The following is a 14,729-nucleotide window of genomic DNA, read 5'->3' on the forward strand; positions in this document are numbered from 1 at the left end:
AGTCTTGTTATTTTAGGTAACTACTGTGAATAATATTGGCTACACTTTTATTGGACCAAAATTTAGGTCTAAGAGTCTGCTTCTGTCCTCGGCTCACAGTAAGGATAGCTGAGCTTTTTGGAACCAGACTATTCTCTAGATCTGGATCTCCCACTTAAACAGTCTGTTTAACAGATGACTTGTGTATTTAAGGAGAACTGAGTACAGTTGAACAACTAAATTTTAATCTGTTTCATTTGGCTCAGATTCTGTTTTTTTTTCTCCTACCTATAATGGCATAGACAAACACTCCACAGATGCAATAGATTTCCTTTTATAGTCTATATCATCATGGCAAACAAATCACTGATCCTAGGAAAAACAGTCAGTTTGTTTCTGAATATTTCTCATCACATGTTTTGCCTTATGATCAACATGTTTGTTTTATATGTATTTTTACTTAAAAACACCTTATTTATTTAGTAATATTGTTGAGTTGTTAACATCAAATTCACAGTTTTATCACATTGACTTGTGCCTGAACAAAATTATTTAACATATTTTTTCTACAAGGCACAGCACAACCTTCCTGTACTTACAAATATTAGACAGCATTTCAGCACTAGATAAATATTAAGCAGAAAAAATAACAAGAAGAAAGCACAAATATTTTAAAATGTGTCACTAAATAGACTTGTTTATATTGTGAGGAATAAAGTAAGAAGTAGAATAATGTCTCTTTCAATTATTTTTTTGAATGAGAATGCAGCAATTCTAAATATCCACCACTATGTACGTGTTCACAAATGACGGCTGAAAATGATCCCATTGATGATACATAATTTAAGTATAAGTATTTTATGTATGCAAATTAAAAATATAGCATCCATAAGTAATGAAAATCAAGTTTGAGTTCTTGGTTACTAATGCATTTTGTGGTGAACATAGCATGGAATGTTATTGTTATCTGGTTGGAGATATTTTATATACACAAATAGGTAGCAGTAACATGAATTAGAGAACAATAGCATTTGAAAAAAGTGATACCTAACTGCTAATCTAGCTAGTTTTCAGTTTATCTGACACCTATGAGTAAACCATAACAGAGGTTTTAGTGGCTGGTTATTGACAAGTCTGTATTTAGAACTGACCCTTTGTACAATGAGGCTGATCAGTCTTCATATGCTCTGCTAGCAACTCTGTTCCTAAAGAAGATTACTTATAACCATCTTTCTTGTTGAAAGTTCCCATAAATACTCCCAATTCCAGGTCAAGAGGTAGTATAGTGGGGAGTTGCTTGCCTTGCAAGCAGCAACTTCGGGTTTGATCCCTGCCCTGAGACTCCATAGAGTATGGAAGCTGCTTGGAGTGATCCCTGAGTGCAGGGCCAGGATTCAACCCCGTGAGCAACCAGGTGTGGCCCAGAACAAAACAGCCCACAACTAATACTTGGTAAATCATTATATAAAATAAAACATTAAACACTAAAAGTGTTAAATTATTGATTAATGAAATTATCATTTACTATTATTTATTTTTGTTAGTAAGTTACATTTTGTTTTAATATGTTTATATTTTGTTAGAATTGCTCTATCATATTGAAGAGTGATATTCCAACTGAGTGAAAGTGAACTGAAATTGTCCTGGATATTTTGAGAATGAAAGCATTTGTGGAAAAAATATATGATTTTCCTTAATCCCTAGTCATTTTTGGTATTTGTTATATATTTCTCCTCAACAGCATATTGTTTGCTATTTTATATGTCCCTCATAAACTTATTATCTTTAGAAACTGCTGTTTATCACATACTTGGAACATATAGTAGAGGAAATTTTCCTGCTGCAGCTACTCCTTTGAAACATATTCTAGAAGGTGCTGTCTTAATGAAGAACTCTGTTTGCTTAATTTTACAGTCCAACCTTTCATGGACCATTTTCTTCAGCTCATGATAATTATTCCAAATTAGTGATTCTTGGACTGGTGATTATTTGAGACTTCTGTGAGGTTCCTCAAAAGCACATTTGCTTTATCAATTTTTTAGTGTTTCTAAATCCAATAGTGAGGGCATCTAGGTACAGGAATCAGAGGTGCACTATCAGGTGAATTCAGAGTGAGATTTTTGCACAATTACACTTACTAATCTGAACAATAAATTTTCTGCACACTTTAAAATAAACTGTTATTTTAACTTTTACTAGACCTAATCCTGCTTGTCAGAATTTCTACTCCTAATATCTAAACATGTGGTTACACTGATTAATAGATTTCCATTTGCCTCATTTTGATAATTGTTAAATCATAGGGACTTTCATCTAAGAAACTATGACAAAGAATTGATTGTTCAGTAAATATGTTTTAATTTTGATCTCTGAGAAAATGCTTTAAACAAAAGATAAAATTAAAAATAAATTTCAAGTTGTGAGCTAGGTTTTTAAAACAATTCTTTCATTTTGATTAGGGTTTTTGCATCCTTCAAATCAGGTCCATAAATTGTTTTTTAGTGTGTCACTAATATATTATATAATTTAGAGAACAAATTCTTTAAGAAGTCTGTCATAATTACTTGTTATTATATCATAAGTCTCCTCTTTGAATAGTTTAAGATTACCTTTTCAAATAACACATAGCAATGCATGAATTAAAAAGTTTTATGCGGATTAAAATAATTTGATCATATTTTCTTCTACTTTAAGAACACTTTGAAAAACTGAATATAAAAACATGTTCACGTGTTCTTACAAAAACTGTGTAGCATTGATTGAATGCTTAATATGACTGCCACTAAAACAAATCAATAAGAAAACCCTTCAAACACTGAAGCAATCAAACAAGTTGAATAACATTAATTGTAAATCATGATATATTTTATAAATCAAAGATGTAAAATCAATAACAAGGTTGAAGGTGCACCTGTGGTGATCAGTCTTGGTTGGTTTTCCTGACAGGTAACCACATAATATTGATTTGGAAGAAGCTTATACTGAATAGATAGAATAAGCTGATGTCTTGGCCATTCACTTGCTTACAGTCACAAAGAAGATTGGAACTTAATGAAATAGTGCTCTTCATGTATAATTACATAAGCAAATAAAGAATGTTAATGTGATATTAGTGACTTTGTTAAATTAGTAATACATATTTTGTTATATAAAATAGAAAATATGAAGTTATTTCATAAATGGCAGAATCTTAAAAAAATATTCCCAACATACCCTAATTAAATATTCTTATTTTGCAAATCTAAAAGCAGAGATATAAGGTATTTAAATAACTTAAGTCAAAACAATAGTTTATCTGTAGATCTAGAAACTAATTTTTTGTTTCTTATTTAAAATATTTTACATATTTAAAACATGTACACTACGCTTTTTATACTATGCTCATAATTGAGGAGATACATAATTTTTTTCTGGCTCATATTTTATTTTACCAGAAAAGGAATTTTACTCAAGAAATCTAGATCTCAGAGAAATCTATAATAGTTTACCCCAAATACACATTACTTAAGTAGAATGAACTGGTGAAACTTTTTGATCTCTCTACTTCTATAAGAAAAATTTGAAATATCAAATATTTTATACTAAACTTAATAAGTGAAAAAAATCTAGCATTTTTTTCAAGTTGACTTTCAAGTGTATACCTATATATATATAATATTCATAATATGGCATGTAGAGTTCCTCATGACCTTAAATAACCATATTTTTAATTTTTCATTATAATCTAGATGAACTGTTTCTTCTGACTGTCAAATCAATTGCAATGATTCATACCCATCTTTTAATACATATTATACATTATTTACACTTTGCAATTTGGGAGAATTTTATACTTTGTATTGCCACTCACTTATGATTAGTATTGAATCATTTCCAATTCTAATTCTTACTGACACTGTTTCAACTTGTTGTTCTATAAAATATTTTTTTAAAGTCTAGTTTCTATAGGCCGCGTTTTTTAAAGCCTATTTTTTATAGGCTGCCAGCTTTCAAACAGTGCTGCCTGCTTGCCATAGCAACTTCGAATACCCAAACAGCTTTTCATAAGTGACACAAAAGCATTTACAGGAAAAAAAAAACTATTTGTTGAACTTGTGAATTTGTGGATGTAATTTGCTGTGCCCTTAACTGGGCTTCTCTTCTAATAGTCTTTTTTTTTTAATTACCACAATGAGATAGTTATAAGTTTTCATGTTTGAGTTACAATCACACAATGATTAAACACCCTTCCCTCCACCAGTGCACATTCTCACCACCAACAGCCCTGGTATACCACCCCTTACCCACCCTCCCACTGCCACCATGGCAGACAATATTTCCCATAATCTCTCTCTACTTTTGAGCATTATGGTTTGTAATACAGATACTGAGAGTCTTAACTAAGACTTCTTAGGGAAGCATAGTCAGCTGGGAGTCCTAACTGTGTGGAACTGGGTGCTTGTAAGCTATGTTGACTAAATAATGAAGTTACATATTGCATATTAGACAGCAAATCAGACAAGGCTTTGTCAAATCATGGTGGGGGCAGAGGAAAAACCTCACTGTGTACAACTTTATGTATTCATTGGTTCTGTTGACTAAGAAGAGTAATTTGGGCAAACCAGACTAAGTAAGTGAATTAACAAAATTCCCTGCTTGTGGGAAAAGCTGTGATATTACTTCATGAGAGCACCAATGCATGCATGAGAAGAATTTTTGTATTCTAACATATTGTTTATGACTGCTCATTTTCTTGACTATACTATTAAAAAGCTAAGTGATCGAAGTTTTATACTTATTTTTCAATTTTAGAGAAATAGCCAAACCAAGACATGATTGACTACAAAACTATTCAACTTAAAACATATTTAAAATATCTCTCACATCTTTCACATCTCTTCATTCTTTCATCTCCATTGCATCATTTTAGTTTATGTAATCATCCCTGACTTGGTGATCAGTCTTGGTTGGTTATGACAAAGCATTATAGTCTAATTAATTTCACTTTAAATTTTTATCTGCAATATATTTTACATGAAGTAATCTGAGTGACATTTTGAAAAGTAAATTGAATTATGCAGCTTTCATAATTAAAACTTCTCAATGAGTTGACATCCTACTTAGATAATAAAAATTCTAATTTTGTGGTAATCTATAAGGCCCTCTTCCCGCCCTTCCGCCCACCGTGTTTACCTCATATTATCCTGTCCAGAATTCACTATTCTTAAGTCACATTTGCCTGTTAATTGTCTTATACATAAAACCAATACCCTTAAACTTTTGCAGTTGTTGTTCTTGCAGAGAGGACTTAGTAAGGGAAGATGATTCTCTTTCTTTGACAAATTGTTTCTATTCTATGGGTTAATTATCAAAGCAACTTCATAAAAAGAAAATTCTGGACTACTTTTTTTTAGAGCAGTCAATCCTTTGCAAAAGCAAATTGTTACATTAATATTAGGTTGTGAGATCAGAGAAAGATGTGGCTATACCACTCATTTGTATTTGATATTATCTAGCATAATCATTTACTTTCATAAAATGTATATCCTGTTACTATCTAAAAACAAATGATAAAAGAGACCCTGGTCTAGAGATTGAGAGAATCTTTGTTGAATTAAGAAATGGTGTTTCTGATCTTGGAATAAAAACTGGAAACTAATACAGATAATTTTCTACAAGCCGGGCAACTTTCATGAAATACTGAAACTCTACAATTCCAAAGCTTATTCTCCCAAAGGGCTGAAATTATAGCACAGAGCTTAGAGCATCTGCCTTGCACGTGGCTGACCCGGGTTCGATTCCTCCACCCCTCTCGGAGAGCCCAACAAGCTACCTAGAGTATCTCACCCACAAGGTAAAGCCTGGCAAGCTACCCTTGAAATATTCAATATGCCAAAAACAGTAACAACAAGTCTTGCAATTTGTTGTGAGACATTATTGGTGCCCGCTTGAGCAAATCTATGAACAACGCGAGGACAGTGACATTCTCCCAAAAGACGTTTTCTTGTCAAAAGTCTGGAGCACTAAGTTTGGACATAATCCTAAATAAAATAAAGCGCCTATCCTGAGGGTGAGATGACTAGGTGAGATGACTTATAGGATATCTACAAAACCAAAGAAAAGGTAGTCTTTTTGAGACTAATTTTATCTAACATATAAATAACAATTATTTTCCTACCAGGTATGACAAAGGTTGAAAATGGTCAAAGAAATTTAAGACCCTGATAATATAGGATAGTAAATAGTAAGAGAAAATGCATTAATAAATTGTGGATTTAGAGATATAGAAGAAAACTTCCTTGTATATTTTGATTAATTCTGTTTTTTAACTTGGTAGACTAAAAATATAAGCTATATCTAGAGTATTTTTGTATTATTCCAGACAAAAGTATAGGCAGCTGTATTTCAGATGATTTATGGATATTTTTTAACATAGATTGTGTAAAGGATTTCAGTCTCAGTGGAATAAAGTATACTTGACAGCAGAGTTATAACTAGAAGGACTGGTAAGAACAAAGTTATGGAGATTAAGGAGTGTGTCCTAGATTTCTAAGAGTGTATACCAAACAGTTCAGTCTTATCATTACCTTAGAGAATTGGTAAAAAGAAAATAACTTGTTAAACTGCAAAGTATGCTATCTTTTTTTAGGGGTCTACTTATTGGGTATTTATTTTAATGTTATAATTGTAACAAAATAACATTCTTGAAATATTTCCATTGAACTACTGACTTTTTAGATAATTTCTGATGTCTCAAATGTCTAAAAAATTCTATTTTAGACTCTAATAAGAGGGCATGTAGCTTGCATACTTGAATTATTTTAAATAAAGCAGAACTCAGTTTTTGTATTCTATGGGCAGAAGTAATATATATTTCAGAATTTTACTTTGAGTTTTTGTTTATTTTTATTAAAATCATAATATTCTGTTCCTAGCCTCATTCAAATCTATTTATCTAAACCTAGTAGGCAACATTTTCTGCATTGTTATAGAAATTTAGTTTTCATGCATTAGGATCTCTGAATATTGTATTCATTGAAACTCAAACATAAACTCAAACATTTTATTATATTTAATAAATGATAATTTATTCATTTATTCATTAATTTGTGTTTATTGAATATTTACTAGGTGAAATGACTGTGTAAATGAAAGTAAAAAGTGGAAAATAAGATGGCTGTGGAAACTGGAATGGGTATGTCATTTGCCTCGAATCAGCTGACCTGGTTTCGATTCCCAGCATCCCATATGGTCCACTGAGCATTGCCAGGAGTAATTCCTGAGTGTGAAGTCAGAAGTAACCCCTGTGCATCACAGGGTATAACCCAAAAAACAAAACTAAAAAGAGATGGTTTTGTGGAGCCCGATGACAGTATAACAGTTGGGGCATATATCTAGCATTCTTATTTCCCAAGGAATCATATGGTATCCCAAGTATACACTTGAGATTTCCAAGCAATTGTAAGTGTTGTCCTGGAAGCCCCAGACTTCCAGGGTGAATATCACTGAATATCACTGGCCTGAACAGAATCCAATCAACATCAAGCTCGTGCTGAGAATCATTGTTTTCCTGGCTTCCTGACCCCTAGGCCTCACATCATTGTTTTGGGGATTTTCCCAAATTCATCTTTCTGAAGCATAAATTAAATTAGTTTTTCACAAAAGCATTACACGTTTATGAATCATAAGATGTGTAATGCTGTGAAATTTAGTTGTATATTTTAAATGGGTTACTGTATGGTTTTGATTATTACCTCAATAAATGCTGAAAAAATAATATGCATACATTGATATTTAAACAGAAACATGACTGGTTAAGTTTGATTATTTGAAGGCAAACAGGAGGTAGATAAAGGCACTTATGTATTCTTCTATACCATATATCACACCGATATTATAAATATATCAATAATTCTATGAACAACTCTATACCCAACTCTATCCCAACTCTATACTGACACATTAAACATTTAGAGAAAGATTCTCTCCTCAGCACTCTTTTTTTTTTCTTTTTGGGTCACACCTAGCGATGCTCAGAGGTTACTCCTGGCTCTGCACTCAGGAATTACTCCTGGCGGTGCTTGTGGGACCATATGGGATGCTGGGAATCAAACCCAGGTCGGCCACGTGCAAAGCAAGCACCCTACCCGCTGTGCTATCACTCCAGCCCACTCCTGACCACTATTAGGAGATCTACAGAGCATAGAGTCAGGAGTGTGGACACAAAACAAGCAAGCAAAATAAACATTTAAATAAAAGTGACTAATTTCTTGGAAGATACGATTTTATTTAATAGTGTGAATTATGATATGTTTACTAAAGACACTTAATTCATACAAATGTCTGTGCATTAAATGATTTACTGGAATATTTCACTAAACACTAGGAAATAACATTAAACTAAAATGGAAAAAAAACTCATATCAGGATGGGATCATCATATACCACATTAGATAAAAGTATTAGAAAAATTATCAAGTTATTATCATTAATGAACATGACAGAGATATCCTGTGGAATACTTCAACAAAGCATATGTAAAATATATCACAATTCTTTAAAATTTATCCAGGGATTCAACGGTGGCTTAACAGTCAAAATGAATTGATAATTAAAAAAAATTAACACTGTAGCACTGTCCTCCCATTATCATTGATTTGCTCAAGCGGGCCCAGTAACATCTCCATTGTGAGACTTGTTACTGTGTTTGGTGTATCGAATACGTCAAGGGGAGCTTGCCAGGCTTTGCCTTGCAGGTGAGATACTCTTGGTAACTAAAAAAAATTAAAAGCATGATAATTTTAATAGATGTGATAGGCATTTTAATAACATTTTAAAAATCATTTTATTAGTGATGAAGATGCTTTGAAAGCCTTTATTAAATGTATTTGATAATATTTTTCTGATCCTAATACTTGGTATAGTGCTAACAGAAATAGTTGTTACCATCATTTGTAGTATTCCTTTATTATGTAACCAGAATCAAAAATATAACTAACTTTAATTAACACTGTTTCTTAGCATGACAGTCAGAAAAAAAGTCACAGCCACACAGCCACTTGGCATCAAGAAGGTGCTTGTTGCTACTGGCCATATCTGGTAGAGTTTGCCAGAAAACATGCTGCTCCATCTTGTCCTGGGAAATTGGTATTCACGGTGTGCATCTGTTTTCACGTTACAGGTCCAAATTAGGCTTTTTAAAAATTAAATATATGAATCCTTTTGAGCATCTTCTTCCCTGTAAGTTTTTAGTGTGTTTAAGTGTATGAGTTTATCAGTATGATGTAGCATCATTACTTATATCCCTCTCCTTTCCCTACCTCTCCTCCTCTACCCTCCCTTTCCATCTTTACTTTTCTTTTTGGTGTTGGGCCATAGGTGATGCTATTCAGGGACTACTCCTAGCTCTGTTCTCAAGAGTACTTGGGACAACCATATGTAATGACTGAAATTTGAACCAGGGAAGAAAGGATGCAAGGTAAATATTTTAATCCATTTAGTCTCTCCAATTCCTCTTCATTTACTTCTTGACTCTTTACCGTGCTCTTGTCTGCATACTAAGAATCGACTATCAAGTAACAGTGACAACTGTGCAGTTTTCAGTTCAGATAAGTTGCAATGATTATAGCGTAGTGGGTAGGGCATTTGCCTTGCATGCACCAACTCGGGTTCCATTCCTCCTTCCTCTCAGAGAGCCCGACAAGCTACTGAGAGCATCCCGCCTGCACAGCAGAGCTTGGCAAGCTCCCTGTGGCATATTCAATATGCCAAAAACAGTAACAAGTCTCACAATGGAGACGTTACTGGTGCCTGCCTGAGCAAATCTATGAACAAAAGGAGGACAGTGCTACAGTGCATTAATGATAAAATGTAAAGGAACCTTATTGATTTTAGAAATATAATGTTAATGGGATGCAGCTGGTTCATACATGGATTGAGTGAGATCTATGATTATCTTTGGGGGCATATTTAATTTTGATTGACAGCTATGCTTAATTTCATAATGAGTTATGAGGTACTGTATAGTCTAAAATATTCTTAGTATTAGCCAAAGGTGTAGTGTTTATTCAAAACCTTTCGTTTATGAACTCCTTTAGACAATGAAACCCTATTATTAACAGTATCATAATTTTTGTTACCTAAAATAAGTTTTATTTCAAAAGTCTAGAAGGATAAAACATAAATGAAATTTAAAAAATAAAAATATAGGATAATAAAGAACAATGTTTTTGCAGTTGAAAGATTAAATGCTCAAAGGTCTATTATTAACACCTTTGTCAACTGTGATAGGAAATAAAAGAAAAAAATAAACATCTCCTCAAGAGTAAAAAATAAATCAACTTCAAAATTACATCAGTTTTAAAATGGTCCAAGTTTTTTTTTATAATTTCAATGTCAAGATCACAACGATCACGACCATCCTGTTGTTCATGGATTGTCTCGAGCAGACCCCAGTAATGTCTCCTTGGTCCTAGTCCTGAGATTTTTTTTAAAAAGTGCCATATTCAAGGCTCTTTCAGGGTTAGGAGAATGAGACCCATCACTGTTACTGGTATTTGGCACATTGGGTACACCACGGGAAGTTTGCCAGACTCTACCTTGTGGGCAGGTTACATTTGGTAGCCTGCCAGTTTGTCCAAATTAAGAATGAGATAATAAGATGTTGCTTCCAGGAGCTGGGTTTTATAGTCTCTGGGTCTTGGCCATTGATGGAATTACACAGCTCCAGGGGGCCAGTTGGTGGGTGTAACCCCTGCCTACTGGAATATGGAAGATCTGGGTGGAGGATGCTCAGCCCCGATCCAAGCGATCCAAGCAGGCTTGGAGATCTCAGCCCCGGGACCCGCATGCCTTTGTTCCTCTGCTGGTACCTTCATGCGTGTGGAGAGTGGTCTCAGCATGGTGGTGGCTGGTTCTGGAGGTCTTCGGCTGCCGGAGCTCTGTTCGGAGGGGGAATGGAAACTCAACCCACTCCCCTCCAAGGGGCCCCGGCAAGGACAGCCAGGAGTGGGGGCAGGAGACTCTGCCAGTGTCATGATAAACAATATTATTGGATTATAACCTACAGAATAAGTTGATAAATGCAAAAATTGGGCAGAAAAGGTAACTACATATACAGTCTAAAAGTATCTTCCAAATCACTGAATTTTGAAAGGAAAAATAGTAATTTCATAGTAGAAATACCTGTTACACACAACTATAACCAATCCATCAATGCTAATCTCATGATTGGTATGACACATGCCCTTCATATAATATGATTAGGCGATTAATATCACTTTTGTGATATTCATTTCTCTATATAAACCTCAAGCATGTCAGAAAAAAATCAAACATACCTAGTAATGTTTTTTATACAAAACATTGACCAATAATCTTAAGAAGTATCAGGACATTAAAGTTAGGGGAATATTGCAGAACTGTCAAAGACTCAGAAACTAAGAACACATGAAACTGAAGAAACTCAATTAAATTGGACAGGGGAAAAATGACTTTTTTAATATATTAATGGGAAACTGTCACTGTCACTGTCCTCCCGTTGTTAATTGATTTGCTCAAGTGGGCCCAGTAATGTCTCCATTGAAGACTTTGTTGTTACTGTGTTTGGCATATCGAATACATCAAGGGTAGCTTGCCAGGCTGTGCCGTGCAGGCAAGATACTCTCAGCAGCTTGCCGGGCTCTCCGAGAGGGGTGGAGGAATCGAACTAGGGTTGACCATGTTGGCTGCGTGCAAGGCAAATGCCCTACCACTGTGCTATCACTCCAGCCCATGGGAAACTAATGAAATAAAAAAAATTATGATTAGTTAATAATATTTCACCCTTTGAACCATGGTCAATAACATGCAACCTAAGTTTCTTATCTCCTGTTTTGACTTTCTGGCACATTGATCTTTTCATGGCTCAGACTTGATTATATAATTGAAAGTAGTAAGAAGAATACATAGAATTTCCTAATATTTTATATCTTTTAAAAGATAAAATAATTTCAAAATAAAAACATAAAGAAATATCTAAAAATCCTTAAGGAGATATTGTAGATTTAAATTGTCATTAGAAAATATAAACAAAGCATAACAATTAAGCGGTATAAAAGACAATAGATTGTGGGAGTTATCTTTGCTTCTACATGTCCTAACAGTATAAAATATATAGGTATATGTATTTATCTATGTGAATATTAGTAAGAATTTTGCATATGTGTTTGGGCTCTAAATGAATAGATGCATATTGAAAGAGAATATGAATAATTTAAAGAAATATTATCACTTGATCACTTGATCCCCTGTTATTCATCGATTTACTCGAGTGGATGCCAGTAACGTCTCCATTCATCCCTGTTGCATGCTAGCATAGCCCAATGGCATGTGTTTGTTCTAGGAACATGTAGAGCCTCAAACTGATCATTCAGGGTCTTAACGAAGAAGTCTGACCATCTTGTAGGTGGGCGTCCATGCAATCTTTTGATGTCCCATGGAATCCAGTCAGTAATGGCTCTAGTCCAATGGTTGTCTGTAAACCTCATTATGTGTCCAGCCCATCTGATTTTTGATTCCTTGGCAAATAAAACAGAGTCCCTGATTCTTGAACATTGGCAGAGATCACAACTCCGAATTCTATCTCTCATTTGAGTGAATCGTGATATTCCAAGCATAGCTCTTTTGATTCCTCTTTGAGAGACCCGAACAGCATTCTCATCCTGTTTGCGTACGGCCCAGGTCTCTGAGGCATATGTTAATGCAGAAAGAATAGTGAAATCGAAGAGATGTGCTCATAGCTGGAGGTTCTTTGTCCTCTTAGTTATTTCTTCAACGCTCTTGAAGGCGTTCCAAGCCGCTCTCTTCCTCCTGCGCAACTCAGGTGCCAGGTCATTCATCATGTTGATTTCTCGACCTAGGTATATGTAACTGTTGCATTTGGAGATGGTGGTTCCGTTGAGAGCGAATGGAGCGTCAGGAACAAAGCTGTTTCTCATAAACATTGTCTTCGTAAGATTCAGCTGTAGTCCGACCCTTCCACACTCATGGTCGAAGTCGGTCAGCATTTATGCTGCTTGGCTGATGTTTGGTGTTATTAGAACAATGTCATCAGCAAAGTGGAGGTGGTGTAGTTGCCGACCATCTATCTTCGCTCCCATTCCTTCCCATTCCAGTCGTCTCATGATGTTCTCGAGGGTGGCACTGGAGAGCTTTGGTGAAATGGTTTCACTCTGCGAACCCCTCTCTTGACATGGATGATTTCTTCTTTGTAGAATGGTGAGATCCTGGTAGTGAATCCGTAATAGAGCTCACGAAGGATCCTGATGTATTGAGTTTGTACACCCCGATTGGCTTGGTCTTCTATGACCACTTCCGTCTCAACAGAATCAAAGGCCTTCTTTAAATCAATGAACGTTAGACAGAGTGGCATCTTGAACACCCGAGAAACCTCAATGAGCTTAGTAATCGTGTGGATATGGTCGATGGTACTGAATCCTTTTCGGAATCTGGCTTGTTCACATGATTGTCCTTCATCTAGTGTTCTGCTAATTCTATTCACGATGACTCGAGTGAACAGTTTGTAGATGACAGGCAATAGGCAGATTGGGTGATAGTTGCCAATGTCGTGGATGTCTTCCTTCTTGTATAGTAGTGCAGTCCTGCTGGTTTTCCATTGGGATGGAACCTTGCATTCAGACAGGTAGCATGTGAAGAGCCGTGCCAGTGTATTGATGAGTACTGATGGTAAGTTCTTCATGTGTTCAGGTCTGATCTTGTCTGGGCCAGGTGCTCTTTGTTTCTTTACTGACGAAATGGCATGTTGGATTTCGGAAGGGAGGACATTGGGAACGACATATCCATCATGCGGAATGTGGTATGTGGGCAAGTGGACATGGCTATTAAAGAGATCTGAGTAGAAGTCATGAATAATCTTCTCCATTGCCCTTCTGGAAGATGTAATAGATCCATCAGGATGTCGGAGGGTAGTCATCTTGGTCTTATAGTTGGTGAAGGACAGGCAGTCATTATGAATGCTTTTCCCGGCTTCTGCCGCATCTACCAGCACCTCTGCTCTCCTGTCTTTGAGGTCATCCTTGATGGCTTCTTTGCATTGTTTTGCCAGCTCAGATGTTCGCTTGCGGTTGCAAAGAAATATTATAGATATTTGCTTTTTTGAAACATAGTACTTATAATATTCTCTGCATCCTGGCCGTTAATGGGGTTACATGGCAGTTGGTGGTTGTAACTGTCTAGCTACTGGAAGATGGGGGGGGGGGTTCTAGGTGGAGGAGGCCCAGTTCCGAACTGAGGAGGTTTGGACCAGCTCCGGGTCCTGCTCACCTGTGTTCCTCTGCCGGTACCTTCATGCATGAGGTGTCATCTGAGCATGAGGAGAGTTGGCTGTGGCTGGGTCCCGGAGGTTTTCAGCTGCCGGAGCTGGGCGGAAAGGGAAACTCAACCCGCCCTCCTCCAAGGGGCCCTGGTGAGGACAGCCAGGCATGGGGGCAGGACACTCTGCATTGTTCTCATCCGGGAGCTTGGTTTTATAGTCTCTGGATCCTGGCCGTTAATGGGGATACACAGCAGTTGGTGGGTGTAATTGTCTAGCTACTGGAATATGAGGGGTCTGGGTGGAGGAGGCCCTGTCCATATGTATATGTAAATGTTTTATTTAGTGTCTCTAATTCTCACTCTCAGAGAACCCGACAGGCTACTGAGAGTATCCTGCCCGCATATATGCCTGACTGGGAACACCTGTAAAAGTTATTAGAGGCTGCTCCCTCTCGGAG

This window comes from Sorex fumeus, unplaced genomic scaffold, assembly GCF_029834395.1.
Source record: "Sorex fumeus unplaced genomic scaffold, SorFum_2.1 ptg000128l, whole genome shotgun sequence".
Classification (NCBI taxonomy): domain Eukaryota; kingdom Metazoa; phylum Chordata; class Mammalia; order Eulipotyphla; family Soricidae; genus Sorex; species Sorex fumeus.